Source organism: Sinohyriopsis cumingii, chromosome 5 (genome assembly GCF_028554795.1).
Source record: "Sinohyriopsis cumingii isolate HCF-2022 chromosome 5, ASM2855479v2, whole genome shotgun sequence".
Classification (NCBI taxonomy): Eukaryota; Metazoa; Mollusca; class Bivalvia; order Unionida; family Unionidae; genus Sinohyriopsis; species Sinohyriopsis cumingii.
The window spans coordinates 149560339-149583839 of record NC_142965.1 but is presented as its reverse complement, the minus strand read 5'-3'; the positions used below and the strand labels follow the sequence as shown (position 1 = coordinate 149583839).

Sequence of the window (23501 nt, the reverse complement as noted above, 5' to 3'; positions counted from 1 at the left end):
CGTGGACTCATATTTCTCTTTTAAAAATTTTTTTTGTTATATAAACCAGTTAATATCACTTCAGGTAATTTTTCTTCTGGTGTGTTTTTAAGGATTTTAATAAAACCCGGATCAAATCTTGCAGTTAGTTCAACAATTTCCTTTGCTGGTTTGGGTGCAGCAGCTTCGGCGACTTCAGCGACGGGCGGAGGTTGAGCTGCAGCGACGGGCGGAGGTTGAGCTGCAGCGACGGGCGGAGGTTGAGCTGCAGCTATATCAGCTGGAAGCGTTCGTAAAATCTCTCTTGTTTCCGTTAGCATTGGAAGAATAACTTTTCTTCGTTGTTCTTGTTGTTCCTTCATTCTCCGCTGTCGCTTTTCCACATCCACCACCTCTTCAAAAGTCTTAGGCTCTCCCAGTAAAGCTCGCTCAGTAACCATCGCAGCCCTTTTAGCAGCTTTTTTAGTAGTTGTTGTAACGGGTTTAAATAATTGTTCTGCACCTTCCATGAATTCAAATTGTGCTTGCTGCCGTGCCTGTAATTTTTCTCTGACACTATCTCGCACAGGAAGAAAATTTTTTATTGCTTCTAGTCGCTCTCGAGCTAGTCTAGCAGAACGTGCTTCTCCAATGTTGGCCATTATTGTTAACCCGAATTTTTAATTCACAACAGAAATCCTAAAATATTTTACAACATAGCAGCAGAGAGACTGGGCCGCCAACGTCGTCGTCGACGTCACCCCCGCGAAGAAACATTTTTTATAGTGAGTTATCGCTGTCGAAATAACCCCGTTAGCCAGAAAAGAGGATTTAGTCATCATAGTTTCTGGCTAGAAGGGTTATTTTTGTGAAATAAGACCTTCTACACTGGACAACAAATGTTTACAAAAGTCATGTTACTGAAATAAAATTAGTCAATTCTTATCAATTTTTATGTGCTGAACACGAATATGACAGTCAAATTGCAAAATTGGCTCTGGTTTTTTTGTAATCTGCAAGAAATTAATGTTTACATAACGAAATGCATTCCAATAGTAAAAGGTCAACTGTAATAGCCTACCTATAAAAAATCAAGTCATTGACTACATCTTAGATTTCTTCGCCTGTCTCTTGTACAGCTGTTCGGGAGCATCTCTGAGGAGTGTCCAGCAGTAGTCAGCCAGCATTGTAGTGGACCATTTTCCCTGGTATCTTTGTTCCATTGTTGCGATATCTTGATGAAAACGTTCGCCGTGTTCATCACTAACAATACCACAGTTGCTAGGAAAGAAATCAAAATGGGAATGAAGGAAGTGAATCTTTAGAGACATATTGCAGCCAAGTTTCTTATACTTCATCAACATGTCTTCTACTAGTTCCTTATAGTTTTCTGCCCTAACATTTCCGAGGAAGTTTGTAGAAACTAGGCGAAAAGCATTCCATGCTTGTTTCGCGTCACCTTCCAGCAAGTTGTTGAACCGGTCATCTTTGAAAAGCTCTCTAATCTGAGGACCCACAAAAACTCCCTCTTTAATCTTTGCTTCGCTGAGTCGAGGGAATTTTTCATGCAGGTATCGGAATGCTGGCAAAGTCCGGTCAATGGCTTTCACGAAGTTCTTCATCAAACCTAGTTTGATGTGAAGGGGTGGTAGCAAGATTTTCTGAGCCTCAACCAGAGCTGGGTGTTGGATATTCTTCTCTCCAATGGCTACATTCTGCCTGTGAGTCCATTCCTTCCTCATGTAGTGCATTTCCCTTGCTCGGCTATCCCACTCGCATAAGAAACACATGTATTTTGTATATCCTTGCTGCAGTCCCATTAAAAGGGCAACTACCTTCAAATCACCACAGAGGTGCCAGCTGTACTTGTTATACTCAATGGAATTCAGTAGCTGCCTTAAGTTATCGTATGTCTCTTTCATGTGGACAGCATACGCTACTGGAATAGATGGAAGAATGTTTCCATTGTGCAAAAGCACAGCCTTGAGACTCAGTTTCGAAGAGTCCACAAATAGTCTCCATTCTTGTGGGTCATGAGTGATTTTTAAAGCATTCATGAGGCCCTCAATATCGGAACAGAATATCAGATTACTTTCCTTTCTGAAGAAAGGCTCCAATTGCTGGTGGCGCTTTCGATATGCAGTAATTGTGACATCTTCTTCTAGAAGATTCCATTGTTGGAGTCTTGATCCTAGCAATTCTGCCTTGTTCTTTGATAAGTCCAAATCACGAATCAGGTCATTTAGTTCTTCCTGTGTTATTCTGTGTGGGGTTGATGATGCACCACAGTGAAAATCTGGATCACTGCATGCTGATGGACCAGGAGAAGAACAGGTCGACTCAACTTTGTCTTCGTCAGATGAATCAAGAGAATATTCTGCTGGAGGTTCTGGAATAGGAAGTCCCTCACCATGTGGAACTGGTCTCAATGCAGACGGAATGTTTGGGTAGACTATTCTCGACTTCTTTCGCTTCGTTATTCCGCCGGAAAGAGGAGGAACCAAGCAGAAGTAACAGTCATTTAGGTGGTTGCTTGGCTCTCTCCACACCATTGGGACTGCAAACGGTATTGATGACCTTTTGCAATTCAACCACTGTGAAAGCTGTGTTGTACATGTAGCACAGCATATATGCGGAGCCCAAGGCTTGTCTTGGTCACCAACCTTGCATCCGAAGTAAAGATGATATGCCTTCTTCACTTGAGAATTGATACTTTTCTTCTGGTTGGCAAATGTCACTTCCCCACAAATATAGCAAAAATTGTCCGCGGTATTAACACACTTTCAAGGCATTACTGTTCTTTATTGTACGTAAATGGATAAAATAATAAGTTTTATGTAACAGTAGCTTGAACTGTCTCGCACAACGTCTAAAATATTTTAAATGCTGAACCTATCTGATTGGGCTTTATATAGTACACTGCTTACGTCAGCTTCAGCAGCCGCCTGGCATTAGTATAATAGGCCTACACATGTATAGTACACTGCTGACGTCAACTTACTTCAGCAGCCGCATGGCATTAGTATTGCATTGCATCAGAAAATGATGCAATCAACTGTGGATGATGTGAGCATGATGGTATTATGCAATGTTACATCATTATTCCGGATGTTGCTGCAGTCCTACTGGAGAAATTTACACAGTGAAACATAGAAAATGAGGTATATGAATATCTTCAAAACGAGAGCCAATACAAATTTTTCACGGTTATATTCGTGTTCGGCACACCAAAATACTACAGATTAGGGCTTTTTCAAGTCAGTAATGATTTCACTGTTGACCAGTGCTATCAGAAGAGTTTTCGATAGATGGTCCTGTTGGACGAAATAGTTGGTGGGCCCAGTCTCTCTGCTGCTTTTTAACACCAGACATTTAAGATGTTAGGAGCATAATTTTTTGTCGTATTCAATACTATTCCTGAGGAAGTTGGTGTTGAAATGAAATTTTCAGGGTATTCATAGGAGAACCGATCATAAAAGATAATGATTGTGTACAGATTGGCATAAGAAAATGCTTGCTGGACAATCGCAAAAGTTTCGAAATCGACGGCATGTTGCCTGCGCACGAGAGATATCTTTAAACAGGAGAGCTTAGGGCCGAAGTGCGAGTGAAAATTAAGATCCTAAATGGGTGCATATTTCCAAAACGAGGTGGAAAATGTATAACTTATGGCATATTGCTAGAGCAGGAGGGACAAATGGGATCCGTAGACACCATTCACGTATTGTGTAGGAGTATAAAACATTGTGTACATCACCCGTGTACATATCCAAAATAGATAATTTTGTATCTTGATAGTGCTTGAATGTTTAGAGGGTCGATATTTTGGGTTATAACTCAATGAGGGCAGTGTGCTTATTCCGTACATCTTGAAAGCGATCAGTGTTTTATTTCATGAATATAGATGGTTGCAAAGGAAAGAGGCAACTAACTTTCAAGGACATTATATTTAATGAAATTTTTTTCCTTATGATAACTTGATAATATATACAGAAATAGAAGATCGAATTGCAAGGAAACACACACGCAGAGAGAGAGAGAGAGAGAGAGAGAGAGAGAGAGAGAGAGAGAGAGAGAGAGAGAATATAATTTATATTATTTTCTTAGTTTATGTACTTACTGCTCATATGGGAACAGTCGAAAAAATCTTTCCATAACTGATTTAAGGTAGAAAGGTCATTCTTGTAATTTGGACAGTTACTGGCAATTGCATCTTGTTGGCACTTTTGGGCAGATCTCGACATGCTAAAGGAAGGGAGAGAAAACAAAATCCGAAATGTAAATAATTGTAGAGTTCGTTGTAATTACTTTCCACGTTCACAATACCTTCTTTTAGCATATCAAATCCTTTCCTTGAACAGTTTTCCTAATTGTACAGACCGTATTATTTGATGCATGATCAAAAATTTGAATCCAATGTATTTTGTTACTCGATCGGGATGCTTGTCCAACTTATATCTTACTGCAATTACACAACCTTAGCATGGGTACTTTAATCGACTGTCGTTTTTGTGACTCGCGTGCTAATTTTACTATGAACTTATCAATTTAGTAGGTACCTGTTGCGGAGCTAGCTTGGGATATTATAGAATAATTTTGTTCACTACTACATTTACATTTTTGATATACCGTAAATTTTGTAATATTTGCAAAAAATGTCAAGTAAAAGAACGTTCCGAGTGCTAAACAGGCCTAAGAAGTGACTGTTGCATCACATTGTGCAGCTTGAACCATATATTATAGCATATAATGTTTGAGTTTGAATGTATTACTAATTTCGTGTTGTACTGAAGCGTATATATATATATGTATATAGATATGATTATTCTTCTTGTTGGCCAGGCTCTTTTAGTAAATAGCCTCTTTGTATTTCGATGGTATTGAGCAGCAGGGAAGTTGAACAGACCAGCGTTTCCAGCCAAAATAAACCTTCCTACGCGAACTTTCTCCGTAGAAGCCTCAGAAAGCAGAAATAAAGCCTTCTACGGAGATCAATTTTCATGCATTTCAGACCGAGTGCATCGGGTGGTCGCGCCGTGTGTGTTAGTAAATATAGCGTCCAAGACAGGAAAAATAAATGTCGGGGAATAATTTTTTGTGTTATATTTTTTGTTGCATGGTGGGGATGCTTTGGTCCATTTTACGTCACATTAAAATGATATACTTGAAAATAATATGAGTTCGAAAACTAGCACAGTTGGAGAGCCTCATTCTGCTAGATTAGCGCGAGAACAATTAGCGGCACTAAAGAAACTTATTCCAGTAAAAGAATTATTCAAGGAAAAGGTCCGAGCACACGAAGACGCAGAACATGGATTTACCGAGTTATCTTCGAAATTATTAAAGCCAGTTACCGAAACAACCGAGCGAGTCATATTTGGTGACGTAAAAGATCCAGATATCAAGAAACGTGGAATTCTTCCCATGTTGAAAGGTATCGAGGAACACTCACGAGTATTACCGGAACGACTAGCAATACTAGCACAACAACGCGGGCAACAACCAGGAGGAGGAACCCCTGCAATTGGTTTTAAAATAAGTAAAGGAAAACCTGGAGGAAGAAAACCTGGATCAAGAAAGATGTCTCTTTTCGAGAATATACGCAGTAATTTTACCGAGGAGGGCTGGGGAATGATATCACAGCCACTATCGCTTTATAAAATAGATGATTTTGGTAGGAAGGCGGAAGATTATTTTAATGAAAAAGAAAGATATCTATCAGAAGAAGGGTTAGGCAAAATTGGATCACGTGAAAATTGGTATAAAATGTTATATAGAGCCTATTCGGAAAAACCACAGGCAAGAAAAACGGATCCGCGTTTTAGGAGATTTTTGGAAGCCGCGGTGGAAAGACAAAATTACAATAAGGAACAAGCGGAAGAAGAAAAGCAACAAAAGAAAGAAAAAATTCAACAAGCGAAAGAAAAAAGACGACAGGAGAAAGAAGAAAAGCCTAAATCTTCACGGAAAAGAAAAGCAAAATTAAAAGAAGATATTCAACCACAGGAAGAAGATATTCAACCACAAGAAGAAGAATTTCGACCACAGGAGTTTGAATTTCGACCACAGGAATTGGAAGAAGATATTCAACCAGGGGAATTAGGGGCCAGACCAAAAGAAAGAAGTCAACCTCAGAAAAAAGAGAAAAAACCAAAAAAGAAAAAAGATAAGAGCGACCAGGAACCAATAATTCAACCAAGCGACTACAAACCACCTGGGGATGAGAGAGTTCGAGCATTAACTGAGGAAGAAATTGCATCTCGTTCAAGATCAATTGATCATAGTAAATCTGCCGATTATTATTTGAGAGAAGACGGTATCAATGAGATCGATGATGATTTTGCAAGATTAGTTATCGCTGCGAATTATACTCCAGAAAATAGAAGATTATTCATCGATTAAAACAACACAATTAAAATAACATGATTGTTCACAAACATCAACGCAGACCTAGACAGGTTCGCGTAGCTAACTCTCGATTGCCCGTATACAAATATATTCACGGCAATGGATTCGGCGATATTGTTGGAAGCCTCGTTACGCGAGTAGTCCCTAAAATCGGACCCGCAGCTAAGCAAATTGCATCAAAAACAATAGGAAAAATTGGCGAGACTGTCATCTCTGGCGTTGGTAATTTAGCCAGTAAAGGTTTCGATTTTGTCAAAAGCAAAATATCAAATTTGATGCGCAAAAAAAAGCACCCCGTCAAATTACCTAGCACCAGTGAAATGCCCGCCGACGTCAGTAAAGCTATAAACGACGCAGCAAATAAAAAAATAAATGATCTAGCACAGGAAGTTGCAAACACAAGTTTCGCAAAGGAAGTAGCGAACACAAGTTTCATATCAGGCAGCGGTCTTCGTTTTAGATGATATTCTTAATAATAAATGTTCGCACAAGTGTCAAACGAAGTGTTCGACATGGATGAGCCTGTAGGCAAGGACACCTCCGTGCGTGATTTCCAGTATTACTCGTACGACGCAGTGATACCAAATGCACCTAATCGCGTTGAAATTCAAGTTCACGATACAACAAGATATTTTCTTCCATCTGAGGCATATATTGAATTTGTTGGTACACTTACAAGAGATAATAATACCAACTACGGAGCAGATTTTAAAATCGGATTTGTCAACAATGGCATCATGGCATTATTCAAGAGCGCCACTTACATGATTGATGGAAGAGAAATTGAATAAATCACAGGTAACGCTGATGTTGCAACGACGATAATAGGTCTGGCCAGATACTCGGATGATTTTATCAGGTCAGCCGGTCCTAGTATGATGTTCGCCAAAGATAATTCTGATAACGCTGATCATGACCAGTATGTTGTTAGACAACCGAATAATCGCGCTAATCCCGCTGTTCCTGCTGCCATCGAAGACATGATAATTAACACCAATGACGATTACAACCTTGGATTTGCCACACGGAGAAAAATGTTAGTTGGCGGTGCGCGAAATTTCTCCTGTGCAATTCCGTTATCTCACATTTTTGGATTTTGCAGACACTTCAGGAAAGTTATTTACGGAGCAAAACACACGATTTCTTTTCTTCGAGACGACACAGGTAATAACAGAGCCATCTGGCGAGAAGCAGGTGCGGGTGTAGGTGATCAAGGTAAAATATCACTAACTAAATTTACATTGTGGATGCCAGCGATAGTTCCATCGATAATTGCGGAAGAAAAATTATTGTCATTCATGAATCAAGGTGGTAAGTCTGTTATGTCCTGGCTAACAACTACGACTGACTCTATCGACGTTAATATTAACGGAATGTTTACTTGGCGAATTGCGTCACAACAAGGTGTCTCGGCACCTAGACACATCTTTGTTGCTCTTCAAGCTGCAGATAGATATGATCAAGAACACAGTCACATGATATTCGATGCATTTGCAGCAACAAACGTACCTTTGAGAGTAAATGGGCAACAAGAACCATCCGAGGATATATCGATTAATTTTGCCAACTATTCGACGGCCCGCGCATATCATCGCTTGCTAAGTTTCATGGGTCGTGATCAAAATATCGATACCGGATTGCAAATATCACAGCTAGATTTTAATACTCTTATCCTATCTATTACTTTTCCCTGGAACATCTCGATTTGGTAAAACAATCTGTCGTTGATATTCATTTCAAGGCCACAATTAACACAGGTGGAGCAGTAGCAAGAGCGATTGCGGTGATTCTCAGCGATAGAACAATGATCCTGGAAGGCATCAGTGGCAGAATGAGAGTCATCGACGCACCTGTCGAGAAAATGTAACTTTAAAATCGAAGATTTTTAAGATTTCTAAATTTAGATTAAACGATTATTAATATGCTATACGAACACGTCAGCGTAACTCTGACCCCGGGTCAGATGAAAAAACTTCAAACAGCAACAGCAAAGCGATGCGGTGTGAAATTAACCCTGAAAAACGATCAAATTCAGGGTGGGCCTAACAAACTGTCGCTAACTAAAAATCAACGTGAACGCTTCACCAAAGCCAAATCAGCGAATTCTGGCGTTCATGTGAATCTTAGTATAGGCGCCATCAGAGACATGGTCAAAACAGGTGGAATTTTCCCTTTCCTAGCCGCTATTCCTGGATTATTATCCGGGGCTCTTCCGGCAATTGCAAAAGCGATAGGATTAGGTGCGGCCGGAGCCGCAGGCGACAAACTAGCAAAAAGCATAATGGGAGGGCGATACGGTAAAAAAAAGGGAAACGGCCTCTATTTCAGACGCCCCCCGTACGGATCCGGCCTAAGATTAGCGCGCCCTATTCAAATTTAGATTTATTCAGCGAAGCAAAGAAAAAAAATTTTTTCAGAGGCGTATTTATGCGGGATCAACTACCAGAAAAACCAAATTCCACCGAGACGGGAATAATAAATCTCGATTCAAATACCGGTCCTGGCACACATTGGGTCGCCTACGCGATTAATCCTCGCGAAGTTGTTTATTTTGACTCGTACGGACTAGCTCCACCAAAAGAATTCATCAATTACGTTTCAAAGTTAAATATTCCGATTTGGTACTCGACACTTCCAACACAGACGTTAATGGATCCACCAATATGTGGTCCAGAATCAATTAACGTTCTCGACGCAATTTCAAAATCATCCGGTCCGTATCATAGAATCGTATTTGAATACGCCGCAGATAAGTATCATGGTTGATATTTACGGAAGGTTCCTGTACAGGAAGAAGGAAGTAGCTGACGTCGATCTATCAAAGTTCGCCACGAGGGATGATATTAATAATCTTTTGTCGCTGTCAGAAGTAGATCCTGGCGAAGTTGCTATTTTTCAGAACAGCGAAGGGAGATTACAAACAAGCAACGTGAAAATAACCGATATAATCAAACGAGACGAGTATAACGATCGTATTGATCAATTTACTCGCTTATCAGAGTCGGTATCAAAATCCATCGCTGATATCGCCGATATTGTAGCGAAGTTGCCACTGAAGGCCAATATCGCGGATGTGGAAAAAAAAGACAACGAGCTATCAGCAACGTTGCTTCTGAAGGCCGATAAAACATTATACGACGATCTTCAGGACAGATTGACAAAGAGACTTAGCAGGCTAAATAACGATCTTAAAAAAACTCGACGATACCTTAGGTAAACTTAGTAAAAAAATTGACGAGGATATAAAAACATCCGTCGATAATATCTCCACCACCGCAAACGAGCTAGCAAAGAAAAAAGCCGATCAAGCATCGCATGACGATCTTAGCGATAAAGTAAGAAAAATCAACGAGGATATTACTAATATTCTCGCCGATATTACCGAAATAAATATCGTAATGAGTCAGAAAAGCGATAAAACATTACACGACGATCTTAGCGAGAAAACGAAAAAAATCAACGCGGATATTACTAAAATCAACGAGGAAATTTCCACGATACGTGATTTGGCGCGTCAAAAGATAGATATATCATTGTACGACGGAGAAATTCGAGATTTAAGTGCGAAACTTCTCGACGCAACTACAAAAATTAACGATATTAGCGCAAAAATATCGTCAGCGAATCTTGGAAGATTAGCGCGTATTAATATACCATCCGAGGTAGAAACAAAAAATCTTCCCTGCCATGTACCATTTGTGTTAAAAACACACAAAGGTACATGGACACCCGAGAATAACACATTTAGCTTTACCATGCCAATTACTGGCATATATCGAATATATTTTATCTCCGTGATAAAATTCAAAATAATAACCAAATATTTTAATATCCACGACGAATTTTTAAATATTTTGATGCTTGCAAATGACACGGAAACATTTACGCTAGAACCACCAGATAGAACCACGACAGAACCAACCCCTTATTTTGCAGTTTTCGAATATTTATCCGGAACATACCCCACAATTGGTTAGATAACCTAACTAATAAATGACTGCATCGGATTACCGATACAATCAGGCGCGTTCATGGCAGGATTCGTTAAAAAAACTCCTCGACGAATATCAAACAAAAATAAAAAAATATCAGCGCAGATTAGTTGCCATCGATGTTGCTGTGTACGCGGTAAGCGCAATTATCGCCGGCGCAGGTATAATCTTATCCGCGGTGACAACAATCGCGCCGATCATAGCAACGATAATAATATCATCGACAACAACAATCGCGTGTGTTCTCAATATCATCGCAAAAAAAATATCTTCATGCACGAATGAGAAATTATCCCTGTACACGAGTAAACTATCCCAGGTCAACGAGGTGTATTCGAAATTATCATCGCTGCTTTCTGAGAGTCTCAACGACGGCGTTATATCCGATCTAGAATTTTCCATGATGGTAAATATCTACTCCGAGATTGAACAAATGAATATCAATAATGTCGGAACTAGCTCAAATCGTGACAAACACAACACCGCCGATAACAACGCTGATATCGGCAAGCTCAACCAAGCCAGAATTTAGTATCGATTTTCCAATACCAATTAGCGTCAAGGAAATTGCGCTGTCACAGTTACGCATCTATAATAGCTGGCCCAATATTAGGTCAAAATCGTTCGGTATATTATCGCCGAATAATTCACTTGTTTTTGCCAATAAAAACAAACCTGATGGAACTCCCGATTGGATCGTCGTTGGCATACCAACAGGCAGTTACGAAATTGAGCAAATCGACAAGGAACTTACCAGTAGAATATCGAATATAACCGGCGATGCTAAGCCAGGAATAAAAATATTAGCACACGAACCAACGTTGTCATCGATCATCGAAGTAAAATCGCCGTATATCGTTGATATTTACCAGTCATCGATTAGGACAGTTCTAGGTTGGCCCGAAATCACACCTCTGGCAAAACCAAAAAAAACAGATGTTTTTATTCCAGGTTGGCACGAGGAAGCTCCTCCAGAACTACCGGAGCCAAAAAAATCAGATTTTATCACCGACGAAGGATGGTACGGAACTATCAAACACAAGTCTCTAATCCACAATGCCATCAACATCATGAATATCCACAAATTTAACATGTTAATGTTCGCTTTTACTTTTAGGGACGAAAGAATTCTCTCGTGGTTGGTTCTTCCCAAAATTCCCCCCGGCGTGAAAATCTTCGACGCTACTAAGATTAACAGGACAATATTCCCCATAGAAGGCATCATGATAAGAAAAACCATCAACGAATTTAATCAAAACATAAATTACATTTAAATTTATTGCGGGAATCCTTTCATGAATGCATCTTAAATAAATCAGGTTCATGCAGCGAAATTATCGGACGTGTGAAGATTTTAAATCAACTCGCGAATGATGTTGAATATTATCACGACATGTTCATTCGGGCGATAACCGATGATATATCAATTGCCGATTATGTTCTTCCTATTAGCAGCTTCACGTTGATCAGAAATTCAGGAGAAAAGCAAAAATTCATGAGAGTATTTGGATTAACGGAGGAAACGCTACCAAATTTCAAATTTCCCGATTATGACGTTGATAAAATGAGAAAATCCGTCACTGATACCATCGATGATTTATTTCCGAAATTACACGCCGCGTGGACTAAAAAAATACAATCGGAATCAATTCTCAAACACAATAATGATCAAACGGAAGGGGGACGGCATATCTCGCCGGGTATCGTCAATATAACGGAAGTTATCGCGATTTATCTTCACGCGGATGTCGTTGAAGGTAGCTACAACGCAGATGCGTCTGTGTCAGAGCAGGCACAGCAGGGATTTATCTTATATTCGTTTTCACCTAGCGCCTCTCCGGGTTTTTTGATAATAAAAGAGCCAGTAAATCCGTTTTATCTGCGATGTCACAATCGATTATTGTCGAGGATAAATTTCAAACTGACGGACCAGAATGGAAATTTGCTTGATATACGCGGGGAAACACTGAGTATCAACTTGCTGGTGAGATCGTAATCTTTCCGCCAAAGAAAAATGGCCAAAAAATAAATAAAAACCAGGAAATTTTTCAAAATTAGTAAAATTTCTTAATTTTGATGGGGTAAATACCCGTCAAATTGAGTAATTTATATAACTTAGTAAATTTGTTGGGGTAAATACCCGTTAAATTGAGTAATTTATATAATTTTATGTTTTTGATGGGGTAAATGGTAGTCAGAAACAAGAAAATTGCACAATTTCAGTAAATAAATTAATTCAGTAAATAAATAAAAAAAAATAATAAAAATCAGGGAAATTAAGAAATTTGTGTAATTTTATGTTTTTGATGGGGTAAATACCCGTCAAATTGAGCAATTTACATAATTTCGTGAATCTGCTGGGGTAAATACCCGTCAAATTGTGCAATTTATATAATTTCGTAAATTTGTTGGGGTAAATGGTACTCAGAAACAAGAAAATTGCACAATTTCAGTAAAATGAATAAAAAAAAAAAAAAATCAGAAATTTTGTTTTTTTTTGTGGCAAGAATCAGGAATCTTCAGAATCTTCGATTCTAATTCTAATTTTGAGAATCTTAAGAATCTTCGATTCTAATTTCGAGAATCTTAAGAATCTTCGATTCTAATTCTACTCTCATCGACCAGCTTTCTTAGCTGCCTGACGCGCGAGCTGGTAATTTTTCTTGACTCATACTCGTCTGATAAACTCGACCTTACTTTTTCTACCAGCGTTGATAATTTAACAAAATCCTCGATTTGATCATCGCTGACGGTCGCAAGTGATTGATACATCGCAATCTGGATTTTCTTTATAAACTTGTATTCAGATGGTAGCGTGTACCTGTATTCGAGTTTTCCTTGGACGATCGTTTCAAATTCGGACCGGATTTTACCTGCGTCCAAATCAGAAGATAAATTTACATTTTTATTTTTTAAATCCTCGATGGCTTCGATGATGTTGTTTATATTCTCCTCGTTCATTTATATTTATATTTGTAATCTTCAATTTAATTTTAGAAAATCCTGAGATTTTTAATCGGATATTATCGGAATATAGTAAAATTCGAACCATTCGCCGAATTTGTAGGAAAACGTCGCGTTGATTATTTTTTCTGTCGCACGTTGCACCGATGCTGGATTAATACTAAAATATCTTGCAGCGGCACTCATCGACGTGAATACAATTTCCTCGCTTGTTTCTCGATTTACTGATTTAACCGCCTTAGATGGTCGCCGTACGCCACCGGTATTACCAAATTTGGAATTTTCACTCGGAGTTACCGCGCGAAGATTGAATATCTTGTTGTTAAGCTTATCTCCGTCGATGTGGTCGATAACAAGACCGACTTTTATTGGTCCGTGAAAACATTCAAATACAAACTTATGACAAAAATAACTTGCGCATCTTCGTTTTTTGTTTTCGTTAATGGTAAAAATAAGATAACCTGAATTACAAACCTTACCGACCCGATTCTTTGTTCTAATATTTCTAACGATACCATCGGACGACGCCCCGTATCCAGTGATCGTTGGGTGAGATTTAAACTCGTGTGTCATTGTTGATTCAGGAATCTCTGATTTCAGGCTCATATATGATAATCTATATGTCTAAATCGTTATTAGCTTGAAATCGATTAATATAATCTTCTTCGCATGTTATCACGGACGAGGATTTTTTTTCGTAATACCGACGCAATTCTCGATAATTCTTTCCTCCACAAGCCAAACACAACCGAGTTTTCCCTCGCGTGCCAACTTGACAAACTAAACATCGCTGTGGTCCTTTGCTACCACGCCGAATCGCATGTATGTGAGCGCCGCAATAATCGCCTCTGCAGGATTTGTCACAATTATTTGTTGAACCGATTAGTATCCATTTGCAATGCATTATAATTTAAACATATGTCTAAAATATAATCATGGATATATTTGATCTTGATGAGGCAGAATATATTATTCCTGAGGTTGATCGAGCCAAGAAAGAGTTCTTCGATGATGGAGCTGTTCACACTTGGTCGACATGGAAAACAAATTCCATCGATGCCACGATGAACCTGGAGCGAGCTAAGAAAATAATCGAGCACATAAAAACCGAACATAAAGAAGAGCGATTTATCTTTGGAATAAAATTTATCGCACAAATGCCTGACGATACTTGGATTATTCGTGATAAAGGAGATCCAGTGCGTGGCGGTAAGAAAAACGTTGTTTTTGATAAAAATTCTAAGCCTGGATTATTACTGGGAATCGATGGCCCTTATTATGCTAGATCTTATCCAGCCAGCGCAGTCGTTTATGGAATTTATCGGCTAAATAAAAATCCGGATGTGAAAAATCTACCTGCGATGAAAGAATCACCGATGATAAACTGCGTGGCTGAGCGTGTTATCGAACACATGAAAAATGCTCGACGTGGATCTGGTTTGACACAATTAAGGCTAGATAAAATTAACGCGTGGGCGAAGACTGTCGCTGATGGTGCATCAGTGGACGATGTAGCTGCATTGAGTAAAGAACTAAAATTTCCTATCACGGTGAAAACGTTATCTGGAGAAATATTATACTCGTCGCCGTATAGATCCCGAGGAGCACCAATCGAGATTGTAGATCACAATTCTTACGCGTGGTCGCAATCGGTAATGATATTTCCGTGGGATCGTGTGGTCAAATTTTATCCCGTGGAAAATTCTGCGGAGAATAATAATTCCGATGATATGTTCAGATTTATCAAAAAATTAAGCGCATCTGATCCGATATCGATATGGTTATTCTCGAGCGAAGAAAGATACAATCAATTTATTTTGCCATGCGGTGATATTTACAGGGATGAAATATTACACGAGTCGATGAGAAATCTTGCGGTGAAATATTCGTCGAATCCCGATCAATTATTAACGAATTGCTTTACAGTTCCGTCTGTGGCCGCTCATGCCGCCAGGGAGAAAAACTCGTGGAAGCCTACGAGGAACGAATATCTCGCTGATATTCAACTTAGTTGTATCGAATACGGCCACGGTGGACTGTGGAATACCAAGTACGATTTCGAAGATATGATCTCCGTTGACATGAGCGCGTGTTATCCTGGAAGTTTCCATGGATATGGCGATTGTGCAGATTATTTTGCTAAATTCGGTCATCCTACCAGCGAGATGACAAGGGTGGCAATTAATGGACCGTTACCTAATTTTGTCATGACAGGATTCGCTTGCGTCACGTCGTTTGAGTTTGCTGAAAATTTACATAAAATCTGCTATATTTGGTTTGGAAGGCATTTATCTCAGCGCCGTTGGGTCCCTACAGTGTTATTGAGATATATGCTAGATTCGTCGATGTTAGTGTCGTTGACGGTGAGCGAGGCGATTATATCGTATAGGAAACAGACCGATGTTTGGTTGCCAACAGATTGCGATGACGCGAAAGATATAGGAAGAAAAATAATTGGTAAATTTACCCAGGGCGGATCCGTTGATCACAAACATCGACACGCTAGGTTGTTTATCAACGATGCGGAGATGGATTTTATAATCGCCGATACAGTATCACGAGGAATATTTTGTAACAGAGAGAATATTATCATTGATGGAGCAAAGTTAGGTACCGTGATTAGCTATCTTGACGGAGAATCAGCGCAATATACTCATTTGCGATCATCGATGCTCGCTTATGTAAGTATAAATTTGCTCTCGATGATAAACAAATTTTCTGATATCGCGGTAAGAGTCGCGACGGATTCGTTCTATATCGACAAAAAATACCAAGATAGGCTGGAAAATTTAATCACCGATGGTAGTTCATGGGGAACTTGGAGGATAAAAAACGAAGATATCCTAGATTATTGTGAGGACGCTGATGTTGAAGATCGCGATGAATTCCATCAAGGTAGATTTGAAAAATCTTCGATAGAATCTTCGATTCTGGAATCTTCGACAGCCGCATCTGCATTTGACCCAATTTCGCGCAGCAAATTCGTTTACCTAAATGGGCCTGGTGGTAGCGGTAAAACAACGCGAGTAATAAACTTATTTGCGAACTCCGATATGATCGTGTTGACTCCGATTCACAGTTATTTCAAATATAGCGGTGGATCATGGGACTCGGCTCGTATGGGCGATAAATATATCAACAAGATCATAATATTTGATGAGATTTGCACGGTGAATTTAGATATATTAAAATCGATATTAGCTTGGCTGGGAGGGAAAAATACCGCTGTGATAATGTGCGGCGATCATGGCCAACCTGATCCGATTGATGGTGAATCGCCTCACGAATGGCTCAGAAACTTCGTTGATTATTACGAGGAAATCGACGCTGATTACAGATGGACAGATATTTTGTTGACAGAGTTTAAAAAATTGATTCGATTACAACCTAACAAGATTCAATGTGACGTCATGAGGAAAATAATCGACGAAACTCCGATGAACGATTTTCTAAATTTGTGGCGTCCCGATCATCTGATCGTTGCTAGTAGAAAAATTATTCGTGATATTATCCAGGAAATGTTATTCAAGCTACATTGTGAGAAATTTCCAACGCTGCAGGTACCGTTATGCCACAGGCCCGCTAATACTCGACGACAAAATATTAATATTACTTTGCCATGCGGAGAGGAAAAGATTTTGGTCCTGAATGATATTATCTTCGTTGATATTAATCTTGTTAATGGCGCGATAAATGCAGAAAAATCGCCATGGAAATTAGGCTACGCAACAACGATACACTCGTCGCAAGGATTGACCGTAGATGGACAAGTTTGGATCGTCGATGATAGAATTTCTTGGTCAAATTTGGTATATTTGGCCGTATCGAGAGTAAGAAAATTATCTCAGCTAGGACGAATTCGAGTAAATTACATTAACGACGCTGGTGGTAGTTGAGTATCTTCGGGGACTATTTGTAATTCTTCTTTGGTAAATCCGCGTTGTGGCGCTAACGAATCTAGGATATAAATCGCTGGTCTTCCTGACGATCTTGTTACGGCGGATATTTTATGTGTTTTGACACTCCAGGTTGGATCGGTTGCTCTTTTTCTTCCTCCTTCGGCCTCGCCTTCTTTATATAAATATCTGACTGTGACGCTACCTAATACAGGCTGAATTGTGAAACCTCGCTTTAGTGGTATATTCGATTTTGTGATTGCAATTGCAGGCTTCATTGATATTGTTCGAGTCGTCTCATTATTTAGCACGTTAATTACATGAGGCAATCTTGATACCCAATCGTGAGATCGATTATCCTGAATAAATTCACGCGCGTATTGGTATCCGAATAATCGTTCTGCGAGCGTTTTGTTGAATCTTTCGACGATAGCTTGATTGTGATGAACACCTACGATACCACGACGAATTTTCACATTATTTTTTTTCATCAATGAAGTAACCGCGCCAAGAAATTCTCGACCTGGATCAACCTGAAGAAGATTTGGCCATGTTAACGGGGATCGGGAATAAATTTCGCTAAAGGCCTTAGCGATCTCCGTTGCTGTTTTATTCGATAATGGCTCTGCTTCTTTATACCTGCTAGCGATATCAACGATGGTCAAAACGTATTTATATGTGACTCCGTCGACGGTATCGTGAGGAAGAAACATCAGATCCGCTTGATGGACCTCATTGGGGACGCTGACGGTAAAACTCGCGTATGGTATTTTCTTAGGTGGAGGAAGATATATTTGCCAAATTGCCTGTTTTGATAACCACGATGCAGCGACGGATTGTTTTACTTTAGCGGCTTTGGCGAGTTTGGCAATTGCTGATTTTCCTCGCCAGAATCCTCGCGGAGAATAATATATCTGTTCCATATTATTTACCAGCGCCGAACACTAATTTGCCTTTCATCGCGCCTTTTACCAGCCAAGTTGCCAATTTCTCTTTGAAATTTTTATCAGGAATCGCGTCTAGTGCGTGAATTAGCTTGATATCAGCGAGATGTCTCTGTTGTAAATCTCCGCTGCGATATGCAAGGTCGTGATAGTAACAAGCTTTATCGATGGCGTTTACCGGATTTTCGCCTTGCTTTGGTTGATTATTATCGTCGAGTCTGATATCGAGTCTCGTTCCGGGTCCGCAATAATTGTACCCTGGTAGATGCTTCTCTCCGGGATATTTCGCCCAGGGCAACCCAGGTAGATTTGTCAAGGAGGCTGCGATATCTCCTCCGGTTCTTCTACTTTTTTTTTTACAAATCTAAACTTGCGTGTCTTACAAACTTCGCATTCCCCTACAATTGCGTTTCTGTTATTGCGTGTAACGATTTCGGTTGGATTTATCGTAGCTGTGTGTGTGCGACACTTAACACAACATAGATCCATGTATTCTAGTAACATGAATGTAATTGATTTTTCAGCCACGAAACGACGCGAGCAGGTAAAACATCATGCGGCATTACCGAATTCGATTAGAATGATAATCATTGGTCCATCTGGATCTGGTAAGACACAATTGTTATTGAATTTGATCATGCGATGGCTAAAATGGGACAAATTGTACTTGGTTGCGCCATCCGTGGACGATCAACGCTGTTATCAAGTGTTAAAAGAATTCAGTGACAATACCGACGAAGGCACAATCGAATTTATCACAGACATCAATGAAGCTCCAACCGTGGAGAATTTGGACGGCGATATTAATAATCTCGTTGTATTCGATGACGTTATGCTAGACAAGCAGACCAACCCGGCTAGGATATTCTCGCGTGGCAGACACAAGAACACCGATGTTATTTATGTAACACAGAGATACACGCAGATTCCAAAGGTGATTAGGGACAATTGCAATATTTTATCGGTGTTCAATGGCGTAGACACACACACGTTGAGAAATATCCATCAAACCTGGTGCAACGGCGACATGGATATAAATAAATTTAAAAATCTATTCAGCCGCGCTCAGTCAACGCCGCATGGTTTCATCACAATAAATCTTCATGATCCACGCAGTCGGTATCGAATTGGTCTTGATCAAATTTATTCATGAAAAAGCAGCCCCAGCATGCAACAAAAAATATAACACAAAAAATTATTCCCCGACATTTATTTTCCCTGTCTTGGACGCTATATTTACTAACACACACGGCGCGACCACCCGATGCACTCGGTCTGAAATGCATAAAAATTGATCTCCGTAGAAGGCTTTATTTCTGCTTTCTGAGGCTTCTACGGAGAAAGTTCGCGTAGGAAGGTTTATTTTGGCTGGAAACGCTGGTCTGTTCAACTTCCCTGCTGCTGGTATTGACCAGAATGATGCAATATAGAGGATAACGAGTATTGGCTTGTATAACTATGCGGTGTTTTCATGTATAGCGTAGTACAAAGTGTTTCGCAGCACCTAAAAAGGATACATCCTTTTAGACACTTTAAATGCATGTTAAGTTTGGTATTTAGAACAAATAAGAAACAAGATTTCCGTCTTTGTAACACTATTAAAAGCTATTTGAATTTTGTCTTCAGAACACTTTTAAATAATTAGATTTAATCTTTCGAAAATTTCCAACCGAACACAGTTTCGGTCTTTGTGACCTCTCTAATACGCTGAACAATATTTATAAAATATATTCCAGTGCAGCTTTTGGAAACCTTCAGATGTCTCTGCATAACGATCTTACTTTACAGGAAACCTATAAACATCTCATCTTTGCGAAAATCGTATGATATACGTGTCCGAAGAACGAATTTTTGTCCGACTTGTATCTAGAGCTCAAACGTACCTGCACAAATATGATGTGCTGAAAGTACCAGTCTGTGTTTGCGACCTTATGATGTTCATCGATGCAGAAGTAATACACTGATACTATTCCGTGTTATTCATACTAAGAGCCTTATTCAGGCAATTCAGAGCATCTCTTGGAATTTCTAAAATGTAAAAAAATATTTCATTTCAAGACTAACACTGCCCGAGGGTCGTTTGCAGACAGCTAACCTTAGCTATTTCGATTGACATTTAGTTAGAGAGGGTTAAAATTATGAGCGAAATCCTCACATGCTTGTACATTTTAGAATAGAATGAATGTAATTTTTGTAAACAGTTGAATCTGTATTGCATGCTACAAATATGACGTCATTCTGGGTTAATTAACATAATATTATGCTGCTGGAATCAATTAACTATTAATGGAAATCGCCCATTAAATGTGTACTCCAAATTGCGGATGTGTACTATGGACTGTTTTGTTCCAGGTTTTATAAATTTTGTTAATCACCATTTATTTCAAAGTGATAGCCAGCTTGAAAACACCATTATATATTCATTATACCTTGTAACAATTGCGATAGATAATTTATATTACTTTGTCATATCAGATCATCCGTTGAATGAGGCCTGAGTTAGGGAAACCGTCCCGGTAGAAATTACACAGAAATGTTAATGGTAACCGTGACTAAAACTGCGATACCCGAAGACTAGTTATACGCCAGCCACTCTTGTTTAACTAGGCATGTAGCTATAAGTTTATCGTTTGAAATGACGTCAACTCTTTCTATTTATATGTATGGAGCTAACCAGAAACCTTTCATCCAAGTCAAAAGTGAACCCATCATGAACGTCACGTTTAATAATTATTTCTTAAAACACATATTGTCCCATCTTTAAGTAGCCGTAGGAGCGTAAAAGAACACCTCTGTTATTCTCTCCGACCATGTTATGTATTTGCGTTGTTGAATTTCTCTTGTATTATGTACAATCATTTTATATTGATTGTTGACGAGTACGAAAGAGCATAATTTAAAAAATTGGCAAACCAGCTGAGATCACATTGTCAATGTAGACATGAAGTCTAGCAATCATGGTATTGTATGCCATTTGAATGCCTAATTAATCGGTTTGATTTAGTAGTCGAATCTATGTAATTATAGGTTACTGCATTTGTATGGGAAATATAAACGAGTTTTTCGAGTGGAAATACTGCACGACCTTGGGATTGCAGCATATCCATTCGACAAAACGAGTTCATATTTTCCAATGCAAATACAGTAACCTTTTTATTTTATATGCTCATTTTCTTATTATACCTAAGGCTTAATTATATAAACAAAATACACTATAAGAAACAAAGTAACTGAATGTATGCCGTATTCCAAACTAAATACACAACCGCACATTCATCAGTACACAACATGAACATTATTAATGTGCACATAACTCTGCATAGATAAATTTGAAATTAGTCACGCGTTCGACATAACCTTCGAAAGAAAATGGCATGTCTAGTTAAAATTAAAATGTGGAGTCATGTTGTGAATGAATGCGCATTGCAACAACTTTTCAATATGATCTGGAATGAATGGATTTCGGTATCGTTTCCATTCTACGAAATTTCGTGATTGTGGACTGGATTTATATGTAACAGTTGTACATACAATAAATCGGATTGAATAAGCGAGGGAGAAGCGTGTTGACATCTGCAAATGTGTTTCTGTTTCTGTCATTGAATGTTTGAAATCATAATGTGAGAAAAATATGAAGTCGTTCAATTGCAAATATCAAAAAGACGCTATGGAATGTAATGCTTATTTCATACTGAGTGCCGTAAGGAGGATGTAATTGCATTTATATTCGAAATTACAGTACAATTTCGAAATGTGTAATCAATATTGAGATCCCATGACAGGGCTCATGTAATTCGGATTTGCAGAACTAAGTAAGTACATTTTGAGGAAATTCCGGATGGACAAGTAAGTATATTTTTTTCCCATTCTTATCGCCAGCTAAAGAAGACAGTATATTCCTTGTCACTTGTACGTTATTTGTAAGGACTTTTTCTTGCGTCTGTTGAATAGCTAGCATGAATCGGAAACATTGTATCAAAAGAGTTAACGCAGAATGTTCCAAAGCAGCTGGTATGTGGCAGTCCACGAAACATCTGCTTTACTTCATTCCGAAACAATTGTAAACAACCACAAAGTAAAGCGCCTGCTACGCGAGTATACATGATTTGTTTACAAATCAAAAGTGCTGGTGTCTGCGTTCATTGTGTGTTCACAATACAAAGTAGTTCCTTTATGCACGTGAATGCAATATGTGTATTTGCACGCGAGTTCAGTATCGGGTAAAGTTGCACGATTCTGACAATGTAAAGTTAACGGAGGTAAAAATGAGCATATAATGTATTCTTTGTTAGAAGTACTTAAAAATATAATAATATCATGCCAAAATAATATAAATACGAGCAAAATTTGGTAATATAATATAGATATAAGTTTCACAAAATACATAATCAGGAAACCCGATGTGTCTCTCTTTGAAATAATAATAATAATAATAATAATAATAATAATAATAATAATAATATAAATAATAATAATACGTGAAATCAAGTCGCAATTCTCTTTCAGATCCTTGATGTTTATCATCGCAAGATATTTTGTCAAAAGTAGTGAAAGGGGATACTTTACGGACAATGGGAATTAGCATTACAGAACCCCTTGGGACACTTTACGGACAATGGAAATTTAACATGGCGAAAAATCGTGGGTCAATTTACGGACAAGGGGAATTTAACATGGCAATAAATCGTGGGACACTCTACGGACAAGGGGAATTTAACATGGGGAATAGAGTTTGGGCTTGTTTAGGAACAAAGGGAATGGAACATGGGATTTTTTAAAAAAAAAAAAATTTTTTAAAAAAAGGGGTAGGCAATGGAAAGGCTATCTCTTTTCGAGAAATATGGCTGGCCCTGAAAAGGGCCTTTGGGTTTTCTTCTGCTTCTAATTTCTTCTTTTCCTCCACCAAGTTCTTATTTTATCTCCTACACTCTTCTTCTCTTTCTTTTTTTTCTTCTCCTCCTCTTCTTTCTTCTTCTTCTCTTCCTCCTCTTCTTTCTTCTTCTTTTCATTTTCTTCTTCTTTTTCAATTTTTTCGTTCCAATTGCGTATTCTTATTCTTTCCTCTTCATCCTCCTTCTCCTCCTTGATCTCTTTCATGACACCACTAATCTTGTCCTTTGCTTTCCTTAAGTTATTAATTTCCATCTTCACACGATGGGGACTATAGGAATAATGGTCTTCAACCAGTCTTAATAGCATCTGTTCCATTATTCCTAAGTTGTCTAAAACGTCTTGCAAGGTTTGTAATTTGTCTATTTGGTTTGATGCCATCTTCTTTGTATTCTTTGCAGAATGGTTTGAACAACTAATACTGTGGGTTCTTATACGAAAAGCGCGAA

The 23501-nt window shown here is 38.7% G+C and overlaps 1 long non-coding RNA gene across 1 annotated transcript; it reads right to left on the bottom strand.

Annotated features, from left to right (window-relative positions):
• Positions 1–4077: 4077 nt before the first annotated feature.
• On the bottom strand, positions 4078–22705 carry LOC149800442 (uncharacterized). The gene is made up of 3 exons (XR_016420967.1): positions 22641–22705; positions 20046–20190; positions 4078–4203 (listed from the first exon to the last, which is right to left on the bottom strand). It is a non-coding gene; the product is annotated as an uncharacterized LOC149800442 (long non-coding RNA).
• Between the last annotated feature and the right edge of the window lie 796 nt (positions 22706–23501).